This window comes from Nipponia nippon, unplaced genomic scaffold (genome assembly GCF_047370975.1).
Source record: "Nipponia nippon isolate SJK-2023a ecotype South Korea unplaced genomic scaffold, ASM4737097v1 scaffold_4, whole genome shotgun sequence".
In the NCBI taxonomy this organism is placed as follows: Eukaryota; Metazoa; Chordata; class Aves; order Pelecaniformes; family Threskiornithidae; genus Nipponia; species Nipponia nippon.
In genome coordinates this window covers 81,831,282-81,852,490 of record NW_028262358.1, presented here as the reverse complement: position 1 = coordinate 81,852,490, position 21,209 = coordinate 81,831,282, and positions in this window count along the sequence as shown.

The window sequence follows — 21,209 nt, the reverse complement described above, 5'->3', positions numbered from 1 at the left end:
ACTTAGCACAGTTTTATAGTCTGCACATTATTGTGTTCTTACAAAAAAAAAAAAAAAAGATTTTATAGGGTTGATTAGGATTGATACAGCTTCTGAGTGTGGTCAGCTTTTCTCACTGTGTGGTCTTTCTTGCTCTTTTTTCCCTGACCCTTTTCATCCACCCCCACCCCCTCGAGAGGCTGTGCTTTGTGAGCCATGGTGCATTTTTGCCTGTAAGCTCTGTTCACTACAAATGGGCCTGAGCAGCAAGTTTTTATACCAAATCTGCCTCTTCGTTCAACAAGGAGACATTTTATGTCTTGGTCTTGCAATGAGTTACATATTCTTAGACTTCAGCACCTATCAGAGAGACTGGATAGTGATCATAATGTCTGGAATAACACTTGAACTGCCACAGAAATTGCCAGTGCATTCATTTTGGGTCTGGTCCCACCAAGCAGCATTCATCACATTAAGCTTGTGATGATGTCAAAGTGAGTTAGCAATGATCATCTCCTTCTTGACGGGAGTCAAATTTTTATAGATCTTATCACGTGAGAACAAGTAACAGAAGAATTTGGCACAAAAGGTTTTATATAAGAAAACCAGAAAATATTTTATGCAACGTGTACAAATACATCTTTCTTTTCTTACAAAGTATCTCTGTGTTAAGGATTTTATCATTGTTTGCTTTGATAACTTTCACTATTTTTTCATACTTTAGGCTACTGCATCATTTTATTTTATTTTGATTTAGCAATTAATTTAAATCTAACACTATTTTTTATTTTTGAGGGACTTACAGAGTTTTGTATTCTCAGTACAAATAACCGTAAGTGATGTTGTTGACTGCAATAACCACATGGTGTATGTTCTTTGCCATATTCTCCCTCATGCTCTCAGTGAAAGTTAAGGCTGACCAAAAATTATCTGGAAAGGAAAACTGAAGATTTAGAAATTTCTTGTTGGTATGTAGCAGTAGCCAAATTGCATATAAATCTCTGTAATGCAAAGGAACAATTCCTCGTTTTTCTTTCATGTGCACGTGTGAGAGGGAGAGAAGGACGTTTTTAATTGTGTTTTGTTCTTTATGAAAGGTAACATCTGGATTAACAACTTGCTTCTGAAAGCTGATACCCAAACAGAGTGCTTTCTTTACTGAGAGATGTCCTAACCCCAGTCACACGACTGCTAATTTGGCTTTTCTCTTAATCTCTGCAGAACTTGCTGAACAGAAGCGAAACTATGTGCATGCTAATGGCTCACTTTCTACATACTCCCCTCTCTCTCTCAGAGTGTCTGGTGTGCAAAGCCGAGCTGGAACAAAGATACACTAATTATTCTCCATTAATTTGTCTGCTTGAATGGTCCTAAATACCAGAGTGATTAATTAGCGCAAGGCAGCCAGGGCAGGATGTCACACCCTTCTCTGCGTTTAAGTGTCGGCAAGGTTGTGCTCAAGTGTTGACAACAGCATATCTTTAATTTTCTCCAAGAAGAAAAGTTTAGTCAGTACAATTAATTTGAGCTTGGCTAGCTTGCAGGAATAAATGTAACATGCGGAATAATATTACTGCTGCTTAGGCAATTTTTTGCTTCCTTAGGGTACAGTAAAACTTTTTGGCACCTCAGTTATCGAATATTGTTTTTCTATAATTGTTTCAATTTGGTTTAATTACTTTTGTGCATTTTGCAGTTAAAAAGTGGATCATAAAACAGGTAGAAATTATTATCTTTAATGAGTGGAGATGGGGTATACATGAATGGCTTGATATGATGAATTAAAGAGAGACAAATAACGTCAGTTCAGTATCTGAATCATCTTAATACAGCGTTTTTTCATGGTGACTTGCCCAAAAACGTATGTCAACATCATTTAAAAAATTACAGACTACCTAGTTTGCAGTACTTCAAGTAAATTAAGTAAAATAACTTGAAATTAAAATAAAGCTGGTCCAGTAATATTTCATTTGAGATCAGCACTTGTGTTGCCCTTCTGTTTTCATATAGAGCTGTTAAAAGAATAGTTAACAATACAGTTTTCTAAAATTAGCTCCATAATAATGCTGAGATTTATATATACACATTTGTGGACTGTATAAGAGAATTGTTTGTGTTTAGCAAGCATGGTACATAAAAATAAATCATCAGTTGTAGTAGCACTACTACTAATTGTAAAACTTATTGCATTCGCAAGTCCTTGTGTTTTGTTTTGATTTTTTGAACCACTTCTTGGAGCATAATTTTTTCCTTGGGGGGAGGGGGTATAAATGCAAAAGAGGCCCTAGACATTAGACTATGCCTGTGACCTTTTAGCAGCTACCCTCAGATAAACCCCTAAAGGGGCCATAGCAGAAGCTAGAGAGAAAGCTTCATCGCTCCTTGCATTGTTAGTTGCTATTGTTCTACTTGTCAATTAATTCCCCATAATAAATGTTTGACCATGTTGTGGCCGATACAAGCTGCTTCAGTGTGTTACTTTCCACCGAAACTGACTCTTTCTCTTGATCATTTCTTGCTGTGTTTCTACCACCAGTGCATATTTTACTTTATATGTGAATTCTTTATTCAGCTATGTGAGTGCACAGAAGTTCTCATGTTACAATGAGAGTTTGGGGAAGGGTTTAACTAAATGAGGAACATTTGTTAGCTGTTTAAATTGATAGAGCTTATGCATACCAAGTTTTGCAGAAAGATGTAAGTGCTAGGATGCATAGTGAAACATCCAACTATGATTAAGTCAGATATTGCAACCATTATGGCACCTACATGCAAGAAAACAACAGACAATTCTGACAAAAGCTACTGGTTGCTGGCTCCCTCTAAGGTCAATAAAAATAAGTAGACACAATAGACTGTGAATATGAGCTGAAGGTCTTGGCTGCGAAGTACAGATGATAGAACCTTATTTAAAAAAAAGGTAAAGAACAGGTCATTAAGAAATACCATCATTTTGCTTCTTTTATGTGTCTTGAATTTTTCTGCTCACTGGGTTACTTAAGTAGGAATTTTTTGTATCAGAAGTCTGTGATTGCTCAGTCTCTTCTCTGATCAGTGAATGATGCTGAGAAACTCTTATCCCCAATTCATAATGTTCTTTTAGTTCCCTTGTCCTAAAAATAATTCACTACATTTTAGGTTCTAGGTCCTTACTGACATATAGAGACTTGTTAAGCTTACCTTCCTTCTGCACAGCGATCTCATTTCAAAACCATCACTTCCCCATTTCTTCTCTTTTAATCACTGTCTACCCACACAAGTCAGCACACTGCATGCTTAGTATCTGTGGCTTCCTATAACACAACTCTGTAATGAGAACACTTCAAGTCAAAATGTCTAGACAGAACATTGGGACAAGAGAAAATCAGCATAATTTCAAACTCTTAAGTGTTCGTTTGACCAGAGAAATAGGACCCAACTATTTAAATACACTCCCCACTCTTAGGAGTATTAACTTTTGAGGTCTGTCCCAAAAGCTTTGTCATAGGCAGTGATTCACACTCTCCTACTTAATCAAAAAACCAGCATTCATCAAGCTGTTGTGAAAATGAATGAGCTGCTTTGTGAGAGAATCAATTCAGTGCACTATTACAGGGCCATGCTTGTTGGTAGTGATCCAACTTGGAATTCTGGAAAGTTGCTAACTCTACAGCTAGTCCCATTGCTCTCAATGGGACTAAATTTATAAGTCAGAAGTTATTAAGTCTTCTAATGCTGTTACAAAACTTCAAGTGACTACAGGATAAGAGGTGAGTTCAGCAACATATACCTTGCCTCACTATTGTCTGTTGGCTCTAAAATATTGTCTATGACAGAGTAGAAAGCAGTTCTCAAATACCATAATTTTCTTAGCATGAACCATAATCTGTTAATTTCTGTCTTCAGATGGTTTTCTTCTTGCCTTTATTTTCAAAGGGCTCCAAGTCCAAGATATTTGTCCAACATAGTCAAAATAGGAACTGTATCAAAGGACCTTCTTTGCCGTGTTGACATTGAAAGAAATCTGTTGTATATTTGGTGCACTGAAAATGCTATTTTAAAGTTAAAAAGTTACTCCTGTCATTTTGAAAGGTCAGTATTCGTGTCAGTTTATCTGCTATGTCGGTGCTGGTCAAATGAGCCTTCCTTGCATGGTGAGAGCAGATCCAACTTGTGTAGGTGGCCTGTTAACTGAAGTGCACTAGCTCTTGCACCTCTTTTCTTTCATCCTTGTGTTACATTTTCATTTACAACATCTCCCTTCCTCCATATGGCAACCAAGTGAAAAGTCCATTCTACACAGAGGAAAATAGGACCAAGTTCAGAGATACCCAACATGCAGATGCTACAGGATTTCACTAATATTTCCTTTGCAATTAACATTTTATAAGTTGTCTCTCTCCTTATCCCCTAGAAATTGATCTTAATTATTTGCTGGAGACTGTGGTAAATCAAAGGCAAAATGCAGCTGTTGTTGTGGAGGATATCTGAAGTACATCCTAACATTTGGCTGATTAAAAAGCCACAGACTTCTGTAGTATAGCAAAGTATAAATGTGAAGCATGAACAAGACAGGTTAGTCCTTCAGTTTACAGATCAACAACCAATAAGGAACATCTAAATATGAAGCAGAATTCCAGTGCAAATTGGCATAGCTTCATTGACTGCAGAGAAACTGCATTGATTAGCAATACCTGTTGAGTCCACAACTGCATGAGATCTCTGTTTATCACAGCAGGAAGATTTTGTGTATATGTACTTCAATTGAGTGAGCTCTGGGGGCTAGAAAAAATAACTGCAGTTATCTCTTTTGTTTTATTCAAAGCCAGGCTCAGTGGCTACTTGGAATTGGCAGGTCCAGCTGGACTTCCCTCAAAATAAGGGACTGAGCATGGTTTCTTTCCTTGTAACATCTCCATTAATCTGTTGTCACCAGTTTTCCCCAAAGATCCTAACTAGGGGGTCCAGTCCTTTTATGCTAAACTCACAGAAAGTTAAAAAGAGTCCTTAGAGCAAATGTTTCAAGTTCATAAGGAAATGAGACAAAGTAGAGTACATAGGCCATGGGAAAAAAAAAAAAAAAAAAGAAAAAAAAAAAAAAAGCAATAGCAATACAGTATTGCAGACTTTCTTTTAATTCCTAAGTGTTCTGCTAACGACTGAAAGACTGGCATTCAGAAGCCATCCTGTCTTCTTGTTTGTGGCCAGGGCTATAACTACACAATGAGTCACCTTTCCTAAGCAAATGCCACCCCTTAGTCCGTAACTGTGTGGAAATGTGTAGGCTCAATAGCTCAAGGCATCACCCTTCAAAGTGTTGAGCTCCTCTATAAGAATTTCCGTTGCCATCCCTGGAAATTGCAGGTTCTTATCCCATTATGGAAGAATAGATGTCTAAATGTGGATGTGGAAATTAATTTGAGCCCTTGCTTTCATGAATTTTTTTTTTCATATGTACCGTCCTAATTTTTAGCAAGTTGTAGTCTTTAAATTGATGTTGTCATTGACCTCCCCAGCCGTCATTTACCCGCTACCCCCTGTTTACTAACATTTGTTTTCTGATAATGCTTGAAAGATGGAAATTACTTTCAATCCTATTTCTGGAACAGAGCCTGAAGTGTTCTTAGCTTTATCAGAGGAACATGTGTATTTCTTATTATTCCGAAGGTCTACTGAACGATTAGGCCAAGTAAAACCAAAACACTATGCTAACAAACTGTGAGACACTATGGGAGAGAGAAATGAGTTCTCCTGAACTTCTGAATATTTGATGCTGTCATTTCTGAAGGGCAGAAATGCAGTAGCCTCAGAAACTTTCCTGTCAATAAAAGGCATTTGGGTGAGTTCTTGGTCCAAGAGCTTCATCTCTGAGAGAGAGGAAAAGGTGGTTTTGGTAATATATTAGCTTTTCTGATTACAACATATACTCATGTAAAGGAGACAGAAAGAGATCAGTCCCTTTTCTATCATGTTATTTATAGCATCCACATATCACAAAAGTAATTTGGACAGGATTTGATTCTCATGCAAGGTTACATTAGAGAAATACTAAAAAATCTATCTAGTTCCTGTTACCTATTTGCAATCCTTTTATCCTCCTTTGTCACAAGACAATACTAAATAGATATGATTGTATGAAATATAAATCTCTAAAATATGAGGATTTTATGTATTCTTTAAGAACTCCCATAAATTACAGGAATTTGCAAAAGAGATGGGTTTTTTTGTCAAAAATTGATGCATTACAACAATTCAAAGATGCAATTAGAAAAATTACTTTTAATAGTGATGCAGAAGCTGAGGGCAGGGTACAACACCCAAGTTTCTAGGATCATAATGGAGAATGTATACAGAGGAAAGCAGAGTACTTACATACACAGGTCAATGACACAGCAGACTCGAGCCTAGCATGTCCTCCTGGCAGCCTGTAACTTTGATCACAGCGTTAATCCCATTCCCTGCAAAAGGGAAATTCACAAGTCATTAGGATCTTACTACATTACTCTGCTGGCTCCCAGCCTTCTGTAGGATAGCAGTGCTGGGCTGAATCATGTGGACATGGCCATACGTTCTCACACATGTGCATGTGCACACATCTGCACACAGATCCTCATGCGCAGAGGCAAGGAGCAGACCTTGCAGCATCCTAAGGAAGTAAAGGTCTGCTCCAAATCCTGCCAAAACTGGTAACACTTTTTTTCCTGTCCTCAGTAGGTATTTCTAGGCTGTCAGCCCATTTATTTACCCCCCAGTATGTGCTGTCACTCCTGATCACTTACTTACAAAGTGCTTTCAGAAAGATGTTTACAGAAGAACCTCATTCTGACTTTCATATTAGTGAAAATTAGTGAGAGTACTTTCCTTGGAAGTGCTCTTGGGAGCCATTTTGGAAAGCTCTTGTTATTTGCTTGCTACTGTAAATTAATCCCGAATGTTTGTGTATTATTCATGAATCTGAAACTCAAACAAGCCCTCTCCCCCTATCTCTGTGTTTATATAGTTTCTACAACCAGTTAAATTGAACAAAAATAAGACCTGGGATGTGGCCCCACAAATCCATTACTGCAGAAGGGAATAGGTGGGCATTGCTCTATAGTTTGGCACACTTTTGCCACTCAGTTTATGTGAGATGTTTCCCTCTACCTTTACAAACAGGAAAGCTATGCCATCGTTATGGCAGGACAGGAGTGGCTTGTTCACTGTGTATTCACAATCTTGGTAACTTTCTGTTGTGCTGTGTTTGTCTGCCACACTGTTGGAGGACTAAATGTAGGCACAGATAATAATAAGATAAATACTTAAATAGGTGGTTTTGGCAATATGGCACAGGATAAATTGTTTTTCAGACAGAACCAAAATCCTGAGAGCAAACTTTTGATAAAAATATGCACTAACTCTTTTGCATGTCTGAGCCACTCTGAATACTGTAATGCAAGAATATCCCTGTTAAAATAAATACTCTGGTTCTGAGTAGTCTTCAAAGGGAAAAAAGCATCCTCGTGCTATTGCACTATGTAGTGATCATTATGCACAGAAGTTAAACTGAAAGTCTGTGGAGTTTTTAAAATTTGGGGTTTACTTCAGCAAGACGAATTGCACAGGAAGAAGAGACCGTATGCGCTGCATCATTCTGACAAAAGTTCTTGTGGAAGTAATGCTGTTACCAGATGAGAAACTAAATAGAAATGTTCAATAAAACATGTGTGCATCTGCACAATAGAATAGTCCTTATATTTTACATTGAGCTACCTCAGGGTCATGGAAGGTGTTTTATTAGCACAGTCAACAATAATAGCATGATTTTTATTAGTAGGAAAAGATAGAGTGAGAGACTACTAATTATTTTTCAGCCTGAGGGGCATTTTTCCTGAAATGACTGTTAATTTGATCATTGTCGTGCAGTTCACAGATTTACATGAACTTATTTCAGTGCGACACATGGTTAAGAACTAGACTAAAAATGTTGCTTTATTAATGGTTTTCAGCGAATGTATTAGAAAGTGCTAACCATGTGGGTATAGGGATGATATTGATAGTACTCAGAAGGTTGAATCTTTTTGGAAGTAGCTAGCCCGAAGCTCTTTCTGTGTGATATTTTTTGTTCATGCAGTGAGATATTAAGCCTACAAGAATGAAATAAAATCCCAGTGAAATGAGAATTTGTTGGTGTTGTCTTAGATCTATATGCAGTGATTTTCCTAGAGCTATTATTTTTTTTCTTTCTTTTTTAACTGATCTGGCAGGTCTAGGAGCCAATTACTTTTTTAGGTAATTATTTAATCAATACATACGGCTAGATATTTATGTATGTATGTACGCATGTATAAATAGAAACACATTCTTAATGAATCTTCCACTAGAAGGGGCAAAAAATCCTGGGAATACATTCCAGGTTTTAGCATTTTTAAACACTTCAGCGTTTTTCTTACCTTAGCTGTGTTCTTTCCTTTTCAGCCCACATACACACATCCTTTCAATCCTGAGGAGAGTCATATACACAATCTGAAAGGCCTTTAGTTTAGATTAAGAGAAACTTCAAGATGAAAAGGAACAAAGGCAGAGTCTCCACAAGGACAAATAGTTTGCATCTCCTTTGTCACACGCTGCCTTCACTTTTCCTTACAAAGTGATAGCTTCCCTTGCCGGTGGGGACTTTTTAGAAATGCAAAACTTTAGCATGCAGCAATCAGTCACTATGGCTGTGTGCAAGTGTCCGGTGTGCAGATCAGCAGGATATGTTGCACAGCTGCATCTTTCATCCAGCTGTGGCAGACTCCAACACATGGTACAAGTGAAATACTCTCACATGGTTGTATGAACATTATCTGAGTTGCAAGCTGAACAATTTGAGCTTTTTAAAATTTATTTTCCTTGCTAGCTGTGGCAAAAATGGTAGAAGAAACTCCCAGACTGGGACAGCAAGAGGTTCCAGTGAGCTGTCAGAATATTTCCCCACTTTTCTCTTCAAGACCATGTGTGTTTAATGAGCATTCACCTTCCAGCACATGGGAGAGCACTGGCAACAGCATTCCCCAGGCCGAGAGGTGACTTCAGTCCAGGACATTCACCTTCTTTTCCTAAATGTCTTATTGACTTGAAGTCCAGTCTAAATTAGAATCATAGAATCAAAGAATCGTTTATGTTGGAAAAGACCTTTAAGATCATCCATTAACCTAGCACTGCCAAGTCCACCACTAAACCATGTCCCTCAGCACCACATTAGGGGGTGCAAAGCGAATTTTTGCCTCCCTTAATGCTCTAGATTGCTAATTGCCCCCCCGCTCCCCAGATGTCTTTAGCTGGTGTAGATAACTGCTCTCTTTTTGACTGCTTTGAGGTCCCAGTTTTGGTCCTGCCTGCTTCCAATCACTCTCTGCTCATCAGCAGACCCAAAAGTAACTTTTCCTCTTTTTGGTTCAGCAAGGCTTATTAGATACTAATTGCCTCTCACAGTGGCAAGGGACAGAATTATTTTTATGTGCGGTTTTCTGTCTAGATTTGGTGAGGAAGAGGAACACAGTTATGCAAAACAATGTTTTTCAAATTCCCTACTCCTACCAGAAAACATTTCACAGAGACAATTATGTTTTCCAATGATACTGTGTAACTATGAGTTCTTATAAGAGATTTTAACTGGATTTATAAAATCTTTTAACTGAGATATTTGAGATATTATGGTTTATTATGAGATGGATGGTCAGGTCCCATGTTCCAATGCACTAATGTCAGAATCCTGCCCTAGGCCTCTGGAAATATACTCAGACAGACAGATTGCAAGTAGGCAGAGAGCCAAAGGATAAAATCTTGTGAGCCTGTTGCAGCAGCAAATAACACAGAGATCCATGGAAGCAAAGGAAAATACAATAGGCCAAATCTCCTGGGACAGCACAAAGAGGCAGCACTCATCTGAATGGTGCCTTACGCTTACCAACACCTTTACTTTGCTGTAGGTCTTCTGAAGAATCAAGGTGATGAAAACATGATTTAAAGTTGCTTTCTTTCCGTCTCCACTTCTGCCCCAAGTTTACCTTCGTCACAGGTGAAAATTTTGGTTGGTCATCTTTTCAAGTTCATTGTGGTCACCACAGTTATCTGCATTTTATGCAGATTTATTCATCTGTGTTTTGGCTACTGATGCCTTAACCATGAAACTGAGATGGGACAGCCTTAACAGGAACCTTTTTGCTGAGAGAAGGTGATAAGCTATTGGTCAGAATGACTGTCATCATTTTGCTTTATAACAGTTTTGTTCATGATAGAAATTATTTATCTCAGTCATGCAGAACTGGAAAGCTACCCTGAGTCCAGCTATTACGTCAATCTGCAGAAAACAAAAGTAAGAAGGCTAGGAGAGAAACAGGCACAATCAGGCATAACTAGGACTGGAGGACAGTTAACATGAATTCTCCATTTCTTGCATTATAGTCATTCTCTGAGGATGGTCTGTGAGGTACCAATAGACCCTGACATGCAGCTCCATATCCTAGACTTTGAACTGTCCTATTACCTATAGTAGCCATCATGATTATACACAGGCTCTTCTCTGATATGTAAGATCTAAATAGCAAGGTCCCATCTGAACCTTTCAGATATACCTTTTTCTAAGATACTTTACTTCAAATAAATTAGATCCCTTAGGATTTGAACTGTATTATTTTTAAGGAGTGTTATCACCACAGAATTGTGGTATGCTAATAAATATTTCATTTTTAGTAACTTCTTAGTCTATTTTATGTATATTGAAAAAAAGCTAAAGCTCATATCTCAAGAAAAGAAATTCAATTTTTTAAACTCTTTTATTTACTCTTTTATTGCTGTCTTCCAAGAATTTGAAAGAGAGGTAAAACTAAAGGCTGAATATTGGGAAAATAAAATATATTTATTTTCATCTAAAAGGAAACCAAAAGCCCTTTATCCTAATAGCTATAGCCTTTCAACTGTGCTTGAAATTAAAAGATCTTTTTTAAAACCAGATAAATAAATTTGAGTTGCATCACACGCATTTGTTGAAATAAGCCTTAATGCTATAAGACTGATATCACACATTTTTATACTATCCATAGCACAAAAATCTCTCTGTAACATTTTATTCAAAACCCCTTTTCTTTTAATATACACAAAAATGAAAGGGAATTAAATGAAATTAATGTTTATAATGGGTTTTCCTTTCTGTTTTGAAAACCCATGGACAACAGAAAATGTTAACTGAAAATCCTACTGCCTTAAACTAAAAAGAATCCTACTGTCTTGAACCAAAAAGAAGGAATATAACAAACACATAGCTGAACTTTCTCTGAATTTGCTTTTTTTCTCATTCAGGACATGAAGAAAAACAGGTAAATGAGCAAAATGGCACTCTTCATCCAAACGTACTTTGATTTTATCAATACTTGCTTTCACATTACTCTAACATAAGGTATAGTTCTACAGTAACCTCTGTACTTTTGTGATATGTTTCCACTTTATAGCTAAAATAGCTCTAGAGTATTATGGGGGAGTTATGAGCAGAAGTGATAGGGCAGGAGATATCTGATAGGTCTGACCCTGTGAAACTGCTGGACATTTCTACCATTTCTAATTTGTCCAAGACAACTGCAGCTTGAATACTGTAAATTGAATTGGAACAGAACTGTTAAATTTTAAAAGGGAAAATAAATGTGTCTCATTAAAAATGTTATAACTGAGTAGACTTGAGGCTGTGAAAGATTGTTTTTAACAGAAGTCTCTTGGCTGGGAGCTCAATAACATCTAAAAATGTGGGACAATTTCATGCAACTAAACAAGAAGGAAATGATTATACAAGTATCAAAATAATATTGCTGTTTGGATGTTCTTTAAAGTTGTGAATAGCCACCTTTGCTTTAAAATTCACATTTCTGAACTTTGAAAAAGGTTCTTGAAGACAATTTGGTGCTGTTTTTTCCCTCCAAAGCCATATGGTTGAGAGAACTAAGCACTGTCCTGGGAATCAGGACATTCTCACTCCCTGTCTCATCTTTACTGCTGATGGGTCTTAATACTTTCTACTTCTTTAAACTTTGGAAATGCTATTTAATTATGCTATGCAACAACCCAGTTTGCAAACATTAATTAAGCCTCATAGCTCCCTTGTGGTCTGAGACAGGTAAAATACCATTAGTCTCAGATAATTGGGAAAATAAGGCTCAGAGGGGTTAAGTGGCATGCCCAAAGTCACAGAAGCAGTAGTATTTGGATCAGGATTATAATTCAAATTGTCTCTTAATCTACAATGACTCTCAAACAAGGTCCATGTAGCAATGTGAGTTCCTTGGTTAAAAAGAAAAAAACCCAAACATTTAACTGTTCTGAAAATTCAGTACTTTTAGGTTGAAGTTACCTCCAAGTAAGTATTCAGCTGAGCCTTACTGATTAATAAACAAGCACATGCAGAGGCCACCTCAGTACTGGGAAGATGAGCAGAGAATACAAACAGCAACTTCTTAAAGAAGTTTCTAAGACAGGGAGGAGGCAAAATTATACAGAGGGCATAACCCCAGGGGCAGGCTGCAAGGCTGGTGTTTCAGAGTGCAGACCCCCCAGGACACAGTGGGCTTCCAGCTGCTGCTCAGCCCAGTGAAACACAAAAGTGATCTCCTCTGGCCTGGGCTGGGGGGATTTGGGAAAGGTTTTCTATCCCGTCAGCTAACCCGAGTGGCACAAGAAGGTAAAAGAGGCTGTTGGGGAAAGAAGCAGGTGACTGCTGCACTCCTTCTCCATGTGGGTCACCAGGGGCATAGCAAGGGGACCCCATCTGCAGAGGAGCTTTGCTGTGTACCCACTTCTTAGAGATGAGCCCCAGCTGCACCTGGTCTCCATGCCTATGGCTCCCTGCAGAGAACAGAAACCAAGAACTGACAGAGCAGAATGATAAGCTTTGCCTGGGACTCCACAAGCAAAGGAGGAGGAAGCATATCTAGTGTTCAGAGTAACATACTAACATCAACCGTGAAGAACAAAGATCTGAAACAGCACAATAACCAGGGTACTTAACCAGGATGATATACCATCTTCTCTTCACACACTGCTACATATTCAGGTGGTCATGAGACAGTATTCTGGAAAAATGCAAAGAAACCCTGGCTAGACACCTAACTACAGACATATCTCATTTCCCACATACTGTCTCCAAACGTTGGCACATATCCTCATTGTAAGAATATATAAGAAGGAATAGTACACTTGTTTCCTATATGAACTATTAAATAAAATCTTTTCTACAATTCATAAACACGTGTGGTTTTTTTATCCAATGCATTTTCTATATAGATTCCACTTCTGCCTGTGCACACTTCCTAAAGCATGCAGGGCCTGTGCTCATGCCTTGAGAACAGCCTGCCCTGGCTGGGCAAGACTGTCCTCGTGTGCCAGGACATAAGGAGTTGAGGTGGGCCTTCACTGTCCTTCTGTTCTTCTTCCTGCCCGTGCTCATGAGCTAGACCTTTACAGAGTCTGCAGTGCCTATACCAGCTTTATGAACTGCAGGCTATAGTTCTCTGGACGCTCTTCTTCAATAGCCAAAGCCAAATCTGTCGAGAAGATGAAGATACAGATAACCCTGTTAGTGGCAGCAGTCTGAGGTCCCACTTAGGGTTAGGACAGAATGTAGTATGCAGTTTCAAAAATACTTACAAGCAGATTCAAGCAAGTGAAGATATTTTCTGGGCCAGTGACATTCCTCTGGTGTTCTCTTTGCTTCGCTTTAGGTCTTCAGGACGTTCTAGCAGACCAACTTAGCAGAGACATCTCAAATAATCACAAGGAACTCCTCAAATATCTTGTCGTCCAGATGTTATGCAAGATACAGAATTGTTTGTGACATGCCTTAACCATTAATGAGAGACAGTACTACTCCAGAGGAACTGGAAGACTTGGACCTTCGTACATATGTTCATTACATACATTTTTTTCACAAGTACACAGAATCCATCTGCCCTTGGGAAAGTTGACCAGGTTCTAGTGCTGTCATTCGAATGGCTCCACCTTGTGCCAGGTACTTCTACAAATCTAATACAAATGGAAACCATTCCCTAATAGATTTGAACAAGAGTACTTGGTACATCTTCAAGTGATGATATTTGTTCCCACTGAAGCCCTCAGCACTGCCTCTCAGCTTGATTACGGTTCCTCTGACCACAACTCACCACACTTCCTGGGATGCGGCCACATTACATTTCTGCCAAGTTACAGGGAAGAAATTCTTGAAATGAGTAACCCTTGCTTTTTTGGCAGCAGACTCTGGCTAGCTACTTAATCCTTCCATCATTTTTCAATAGATACTGCTTTCCTGGTTGCTGTATTACCAGCCAAGGGGCTGTAGTAACCACAAGCAGTGCCTCAAATTAGACCTCCAGATATTTCCTCCTCCCCACCTTCATATACCGTCTTTCCCAAAAGTTGTCCTTGAACCACATCCATAAGCACAACTTAAAGCCGTCTCATACTTTTGATAATTAAAACCTTTTTTGTCCTTTTCCTTTACTGGCCAAGGCTAAACTTCATGTCCTGAATGCAATTAGCACATTTTCTTTTCTCCTTGACAGTGTGGTATCAATTCAAGCCTCATTGAGACTAAGTTTATGGCACAGATGAGAGGTTTTTGATAGTTTTGCAGTGACTATCCAGAGGATTTCTGATTTGTACCTACTACATTTTATCAAAGAAAGACCCACTCCATTTTGCTCAATTTGAACCAATACAATCTCTTTCCCTCTTTGAATAGCAACCTTTAAAGATTTATAGGGCAGCAGCTTGGAGTTCACTAACTATACCAGAGACACATGAAATTACAGTTCTGATAGAAGGTGTGAATTCTGACAGCATCAGAAGTTTCAGAATAAAACTAGGAATTTCACTTAAATCCTCAGTTTTTTAAATTCCCAGACTGAAATGGAGTGAAAGAAATGGTCACTGGAGCTAAGACAAGCCTTCCTTCCACTGTGGGATTTCTCTACAGGCCAAAGTGCTTTCCTTGAGACATAGCTAACAGACAAGGGTGGAGAAGCAGCCAGGAGCACACCATTCATAAGTTGTCAGGCATCTTCTTTCTACAGTAAAGAATATAATTAGAAATAAATACTGAAGGCAGGATGAATTCTTGTTTCATGTTGAAGATACAATTTGTAATTAGGGGAATCCCTCCTGGTAGTTTTTTAGATGCAAAAGCTAGTTTTTACAGGGAAGATTAAAACAAAGTCTCTATGTGTATATATCTTTTCCATCCATCATTCATTTAGATCTTGTAGGTCAGAATGAGTTTGAACATTCCCTCCTTCTCCACATTTCTCACATTGGGGAAGTGGGTGATCCTGGAGGGGTAAAAAAAGAAAGCATTTGACACAGTTTAATTCTATCATGGTCTTTTGCCTGGATTTTGCTGCGGTGTCTGTCACCAGGCACAGTAAAACCATCCACTTCTTTCTTACAACTTTGAATTTGTTTTTGTCTTACAGGTTTTCTCATATGAGAACTGCTCACCAGAACAGAAAGCAACCCACACTGCATTTTGTGCAGCTTGGCTAAATTAAAATAACAGCATCCTGGCAAACATTTGGTAGAGAGAGTGTAATAATTATTGGTTTGGTTTTCGTTAACCTCTTTTTGTTTAGTCAACATTAAGTCAATCCACCTGGAGCTTAATACTGTATGTTACTATAGTAACTTTACAGCCTATTTGATTGTGACAAAGGGCTTCATCTCGTCCATTTCATGCTCCTGTGTCGACCTACTCCCTCCCAGTGTTTTATTATATCTGTCTTTAAGAGTATCTGCAGGAGCCACAGCTGCTGTGCTTTTGTAGCAGAAAGCAGCTTTCACTGTGTGAAATACTCTGCTCTAAAAGGTCTTATGGGCTGATGGCATTATTGAATTTCAAAGCAAAGACAAACAACATTAAATTGTTTAAAGCTAATATTCATGTTTTGCCGTACACCATGTATTTTTTTTTTTTTGGCAGAATGGAACAGTATATAATCACTGGCTGATGCCCTTGAGAACAAAATCACAAAATAAAGCAATGTAGAATACAAAAAGACTTGAAAGTAATTCAGTTTTCAAAACAAAACAAAAAAAATGTGTTGGGGGCTCAGGAAAAACATTAACTCCAAGAGCCGGAGTTAGCAGTTTGTAAAATGAAAAATTGGATAATGCTCTATAAACGGGCCAGATCCTTCCCTGTAAAACCACTGTGAAGCCATTGATTTTAATGGCATTACTCCCAAATTTATACTGGTACGAGGCTGAGTAGTACATGACCCACGAGTGCAAAATGTTTAAGACTTTCCAACTGTCGCCTGTTCATTTTACAACCTGGTTGTTCTATAATACTCTAACCAGCCATGTGGATGATTGTAACAAGCCACTACGCAGCTATTGTTTGGATTACCAGCGCCACAGAACTCTTTCATTACATTGTTTGTTCCTGCTGTTGTTTAAATTTACCTTACTCTAGCACCTCAACACAATTTATTCCTTACTGGAGCTCCCCCTCTGCTCTACAGACACTGGCCTCATGCATGAAAATACTTTAACAAATCTATTTTTCTTGAGTCCGTTCAGTTTTGCTGCATATTGCTAATATTTATCCGCATATTTGATTTGAGAATAAAACATGTTCTCTGCCCTAGTTTCTCTCACTCCTCGTGTGTTGTTACGGATGCTTCTGAATAAAGATCTGTGCATCTCTTTGTCGCCAGCGCAAGGGCGATGCGGCGAGGTTCCTCTCACATTTCAGCGGAGCCCTGCTCCAGTTGTGTTAATTGTTGGACTGGGAGGGCAGTGAGCGCTGAATGCCGCCTTGTTAACTTGCTAAGCAGCTGGTCAGCAGGGTAGTTTGATTCCAGCAAGGCTCTTGACACCTCTGCCAAGGGTTATTGATACCTCACACACCCCAGCTGAGACAGATTGTTTTAGTCGTGCTTCATATCCATAGCACAGCCTGTAGTTAGGAAAAAAAGTGATTGACAGCTCACACCTCCTGGGCCCTTCTTACTACCAGACACAACATCTGCTATGCCCTGTGGAGCAGTGAACCAACACACACTGAGAGAACTGTTTCTAGTATTGTCAGGGTTGATTTTGTTTAACCCTTTCTGGCTGCTCTCTGGAGATGCACATAAGGGTTTCTGTAATCCTTTACACGTGCTTAAAAAGTGTGGAATATTTGACCGAGCAAACACCAGAGAAGATGGTGCTAGTGATGGTGAGGAAACCGGTCGGCAGTTCTTTGGCAGTAAGGTGAGCGGCATGCTCTGGATGGCAAAACAGAAACTGGGTTATCCCTATAGTAGCATTGCTTATTTCCAAACAGCGCCGTAGATGCAACCAAAGAGGAGTGCAGCTCTGAAGCGTGGCCTCTAACTCTCCTGGTGCAATTTCACTGAGTGTGCATGGATACACTGGGGAGGGGGCACAACCACAAGGTTAAGCAAGTCTGTTTGCTAACTAGTTACCTAGGTCAAAGCACGCTTTGGTTAAATGTTAGGTTATGTGTACAAATACCAGGGGGGGTATAGCTTTTTGACAGACAGAGAGATAAATGGTACTATTTGCTACCTTCAGAAAACTAGCCTGTAATAGACTTGGCAACTGTAGCATCCTCACTATAAATGATCACATGTTTGATTACAAATATGGGTCATTAGATATACATGCAAGGAGCTTTTGTAAACTGCCTTCAATATGTGAAAAAATGAGAAGATATGTTTTAAAGATTCCCAAAAGCAAACCGATGGTTTTAAAATACATCTGACATGTTTGAAGGACTGATTTGTCTTAGTTTTGGGCAGGGTTTTTTTTTTATTTTTTCCCCCTAAAATAGCACCAGAAGTATAGTTGAAGCCTAGAAATGAATATTTTTATAAATCTTATTTGCTTTCAACATATAGGTATTGTAAGTGAGACTTTCATAGAAAATGCTATGCAAAGCTACAGAAGCCATATAGTAATAGATCGAAAGGACATTTTGGTCCTTTTATTTTCATTTGGCTACAGACTGGCTTCCCACCATGCTGTCATGCTTTAGAACTGATGCTTGCCAGCTATATTATCTGTGTTTACAATGCCATAAGGATGTGTTATGCTACAGAGGAACTAATAGCATTATTTATTACATCTTTATTATAGCAATGTAATTAGCAATATTATTATTGCTAAGCATCACTATCACCTCTTGTCAGCACCATGTAACTCCAACATAAGTCACTGTGTATTTTATATCCTGGAGAAAATTATTGGCTGAGTTTACATGATGCTGTCTTGCTCATACTTCACAGGATTATATGGTTGTGTTCTGCCAGTAGATTGAGGATTTTTACTACAGTAAACCAGAATTATGACTACGTGACTTTCTGCACACAACTCTCACTTCTGGTGGTTGTCTATCTTTTGTTTCAGATGATGCCACAACCTGAGCCCACTATGGAGTAAACGGGTGACCTTCAAGAACCTGAACTGTACTTTCTGAGGACTTTAAAACTTAGAGCAGCCTCAGTGTGGATTACATGAAAAAGCCAGAATATCAAACTAGTGAAAAGTTATTTTTGTTTATGGACCTGCATAGTTACTGTAACTGATTTTGCTGTAAAGGTTCCTTTAGCCCACTACTGAAGTAGAGAAAAATGTATAAACTGAGTTTAGTAATCAGTGAGAGGTATGGCCAGAAGTCAGATGCATGGCAAGGTGAGGCTTTGAGTTATGTCCTTTTTCTGAAATAGTTGTCCCTTCTAGAGGTCATATTTGTTTAAAAGAATGCCACATTTCCTCCAAATGAGCAGTTTGTAGATTATTTTGAAATATACTATTACCGATGAGAAAGAACTCAAGTTCCCTTTCTTTGAAGTTAGCATCAAATTTGAAAGTGTTTCACAAACGTGGAGCTCCAAAGTAGACTTTCAAATAAATGAATGAAAGGCAGTCCCACCTCTCCTAAAAACTTGCTTATTTCTAATGTTCATTTCTAATGCTCCAGTGATAAGGGAGATGATGAAAACTCAGCAATTTTTATTTGTTGTCTAAATCCACCAGGAATGGAGAAATCAGCCTCACTGACACCAATGGGAGAACATGGCAACAAAACCAAAACCAGATATAGTAGAAAGCAACAGAATGCTCCTTTCTTAATCACTTTTTAAGATTCGCAATAAACTAGCTGTATCAGGTTTTCCCTGTCCCTTGTCTGTTTGTGTGTCAGAATGTATAAAAGAGTTAACGTTGAGTAAGGAGAAAGATGTGGCATATCAAACATAATTATCTCCAGCATCTACATTTCATTCTTTTTTTTCCTCAGGAGGAAATCTTATTTTGTACTCTGAAAGGCGAAATGAGGGGTCAACACAGAAGCAACTTCATTAAAGCCTATGACTTCTGCTACATAGAAGAATCAGACTACACAAACTGAAGGTCTTTTCTGCTCCTGAAGTCTAACATACTTGAAAGAATGAAGGTCTTAGTCAAGCTCTTATAACTGCAGGGAAGTATTTCATAGTAGTTTGACTCCTAAGTTCTGTTTGTGAGTGTGTGTGTGCTTGTTTTTGTTATAGGAGAGCATCTCTAGAGCAACCAAAGCAAAAAACAGTCCTGTATGTCTACACATGTACCTACCTCTCTCTGATAGCTTTGGCATGACATTCTTGGATAATCACTGAGATGTCTGGGTCATACTGTAACCTAAATATTTAGAAACAATAATATAATGGGAGTGTTTCTCTATGTTCCTTTCTTCCAGTAGCCAGTTCAGGCTGGGTTTGTTTCTTGAGCAAAAGGAACTGTAGAGAAAGGATATGTGTAACCAGATTTAATTTCCTTCTCTGGCTTCTTATTGAGCAGGACACTTTATAACATATTTCAGAAGAATTTTTTTTTTTTTTTTTTTTTTTTTGTTAATTAAAATGCTACTTCACTACCTGTCATGCTCCACCCTCTTGGACTGCAGATGCAATTTATATCAGTGGCTGACAACAAAGCATAATGTACAGCACTGACACAAATTTTAAAAATAAATTTTAAAACTCTCTGGGAAGACTTATATTCACATATATCATTTCCTTTTTCATTGGGTCCCAAATGAATGGGCTGGCACTGTAGGAACATAAAATAAAATGAAACATTTAGTTCTGGATTTTTCTCTTCAGGTGGCAGGAAATTGGGATTTGGGGACTACTGTCAGGCAGCTTTTTGGAGGACACTACCTCCTACTGTTGTTATGAGTCCCTCCACTCCACAGCCTCTGGCCACCTCAACCTGATCACAACTAAAAGAAGGTGCTATTAATTATTTAATGTCAGTTATTAAATAATACAATAACTTCCAATGTCATGGAAATGCTGGGAAATATATATTTTCATCGTATTTGTTTTTACTAAAGGAGTGCTTGGCTTTCACAGGAATCCTTTTCTGTAAAGCCTCTTTAAAACAAAAACCCAGTCTCCAGTGTTATGTTTGACCCAATACCACTCTATTCAACCATCTTTGCGATGTTGATATAAAAATTCAAGTATGGCCCGTTGTATGGCCAAATTGGGCTAGTTCTCTGAACATCCCTGTATCCCGTGGGTCTTTAGAAACAGCTGTACTTATTACTTTAGGTGGCAGTTCAGTTTCTCTCGAGACAACCCAGAGGACATCCTTTCCTTAATCCATTCTGCTCCCTGGCCTGCTGGGGTCTCTCTCAAAGCTTAGCCTTGTTGTCCCCTGTGCTTCTGTTGCCCTCTCTTCCATGCTTCTGCTAAGCCTATGAGTACAATTGATGAAGTCAGCTCAGTCTGTGCTAATGTTTTCCGATGGATGCAAATAGAATTATTGCTTTGTTTGTTCAGTCTTGGGGTAGGCTTCTTAAGTGGAAGCCAGCTGTGATCCTGAGATGTGGAAGGCAGCATTTTTAGGAACTGATTAAGTCTATTCTCTCCCTAAGCTAAGGATGACATACCTATTCAGAAGCTCAGTTCATGTCAGACTCTTCTGTCCTTCAGATAGCAGTGACTGGAAACATTTTGCTTTATCATCTCAGCTGGCGCATTTTCTTCTTCAATGCAGACTTTGTTACAGTGATCCATAACTGAGAATCCCTTCAGGCTTGTCTACTACATTGCACTCTATCAGATTCAAAGTGTGAAGAATCCTTGAAATCTCCAGTTCCTGCAGAATACAGTTGCCTTCCCTCACAAACACTGTACTAGCGAGAACATATCACAACTCTGCTCTACAGGCTATGTTCAACACTGGAAAATCAGGGTGCC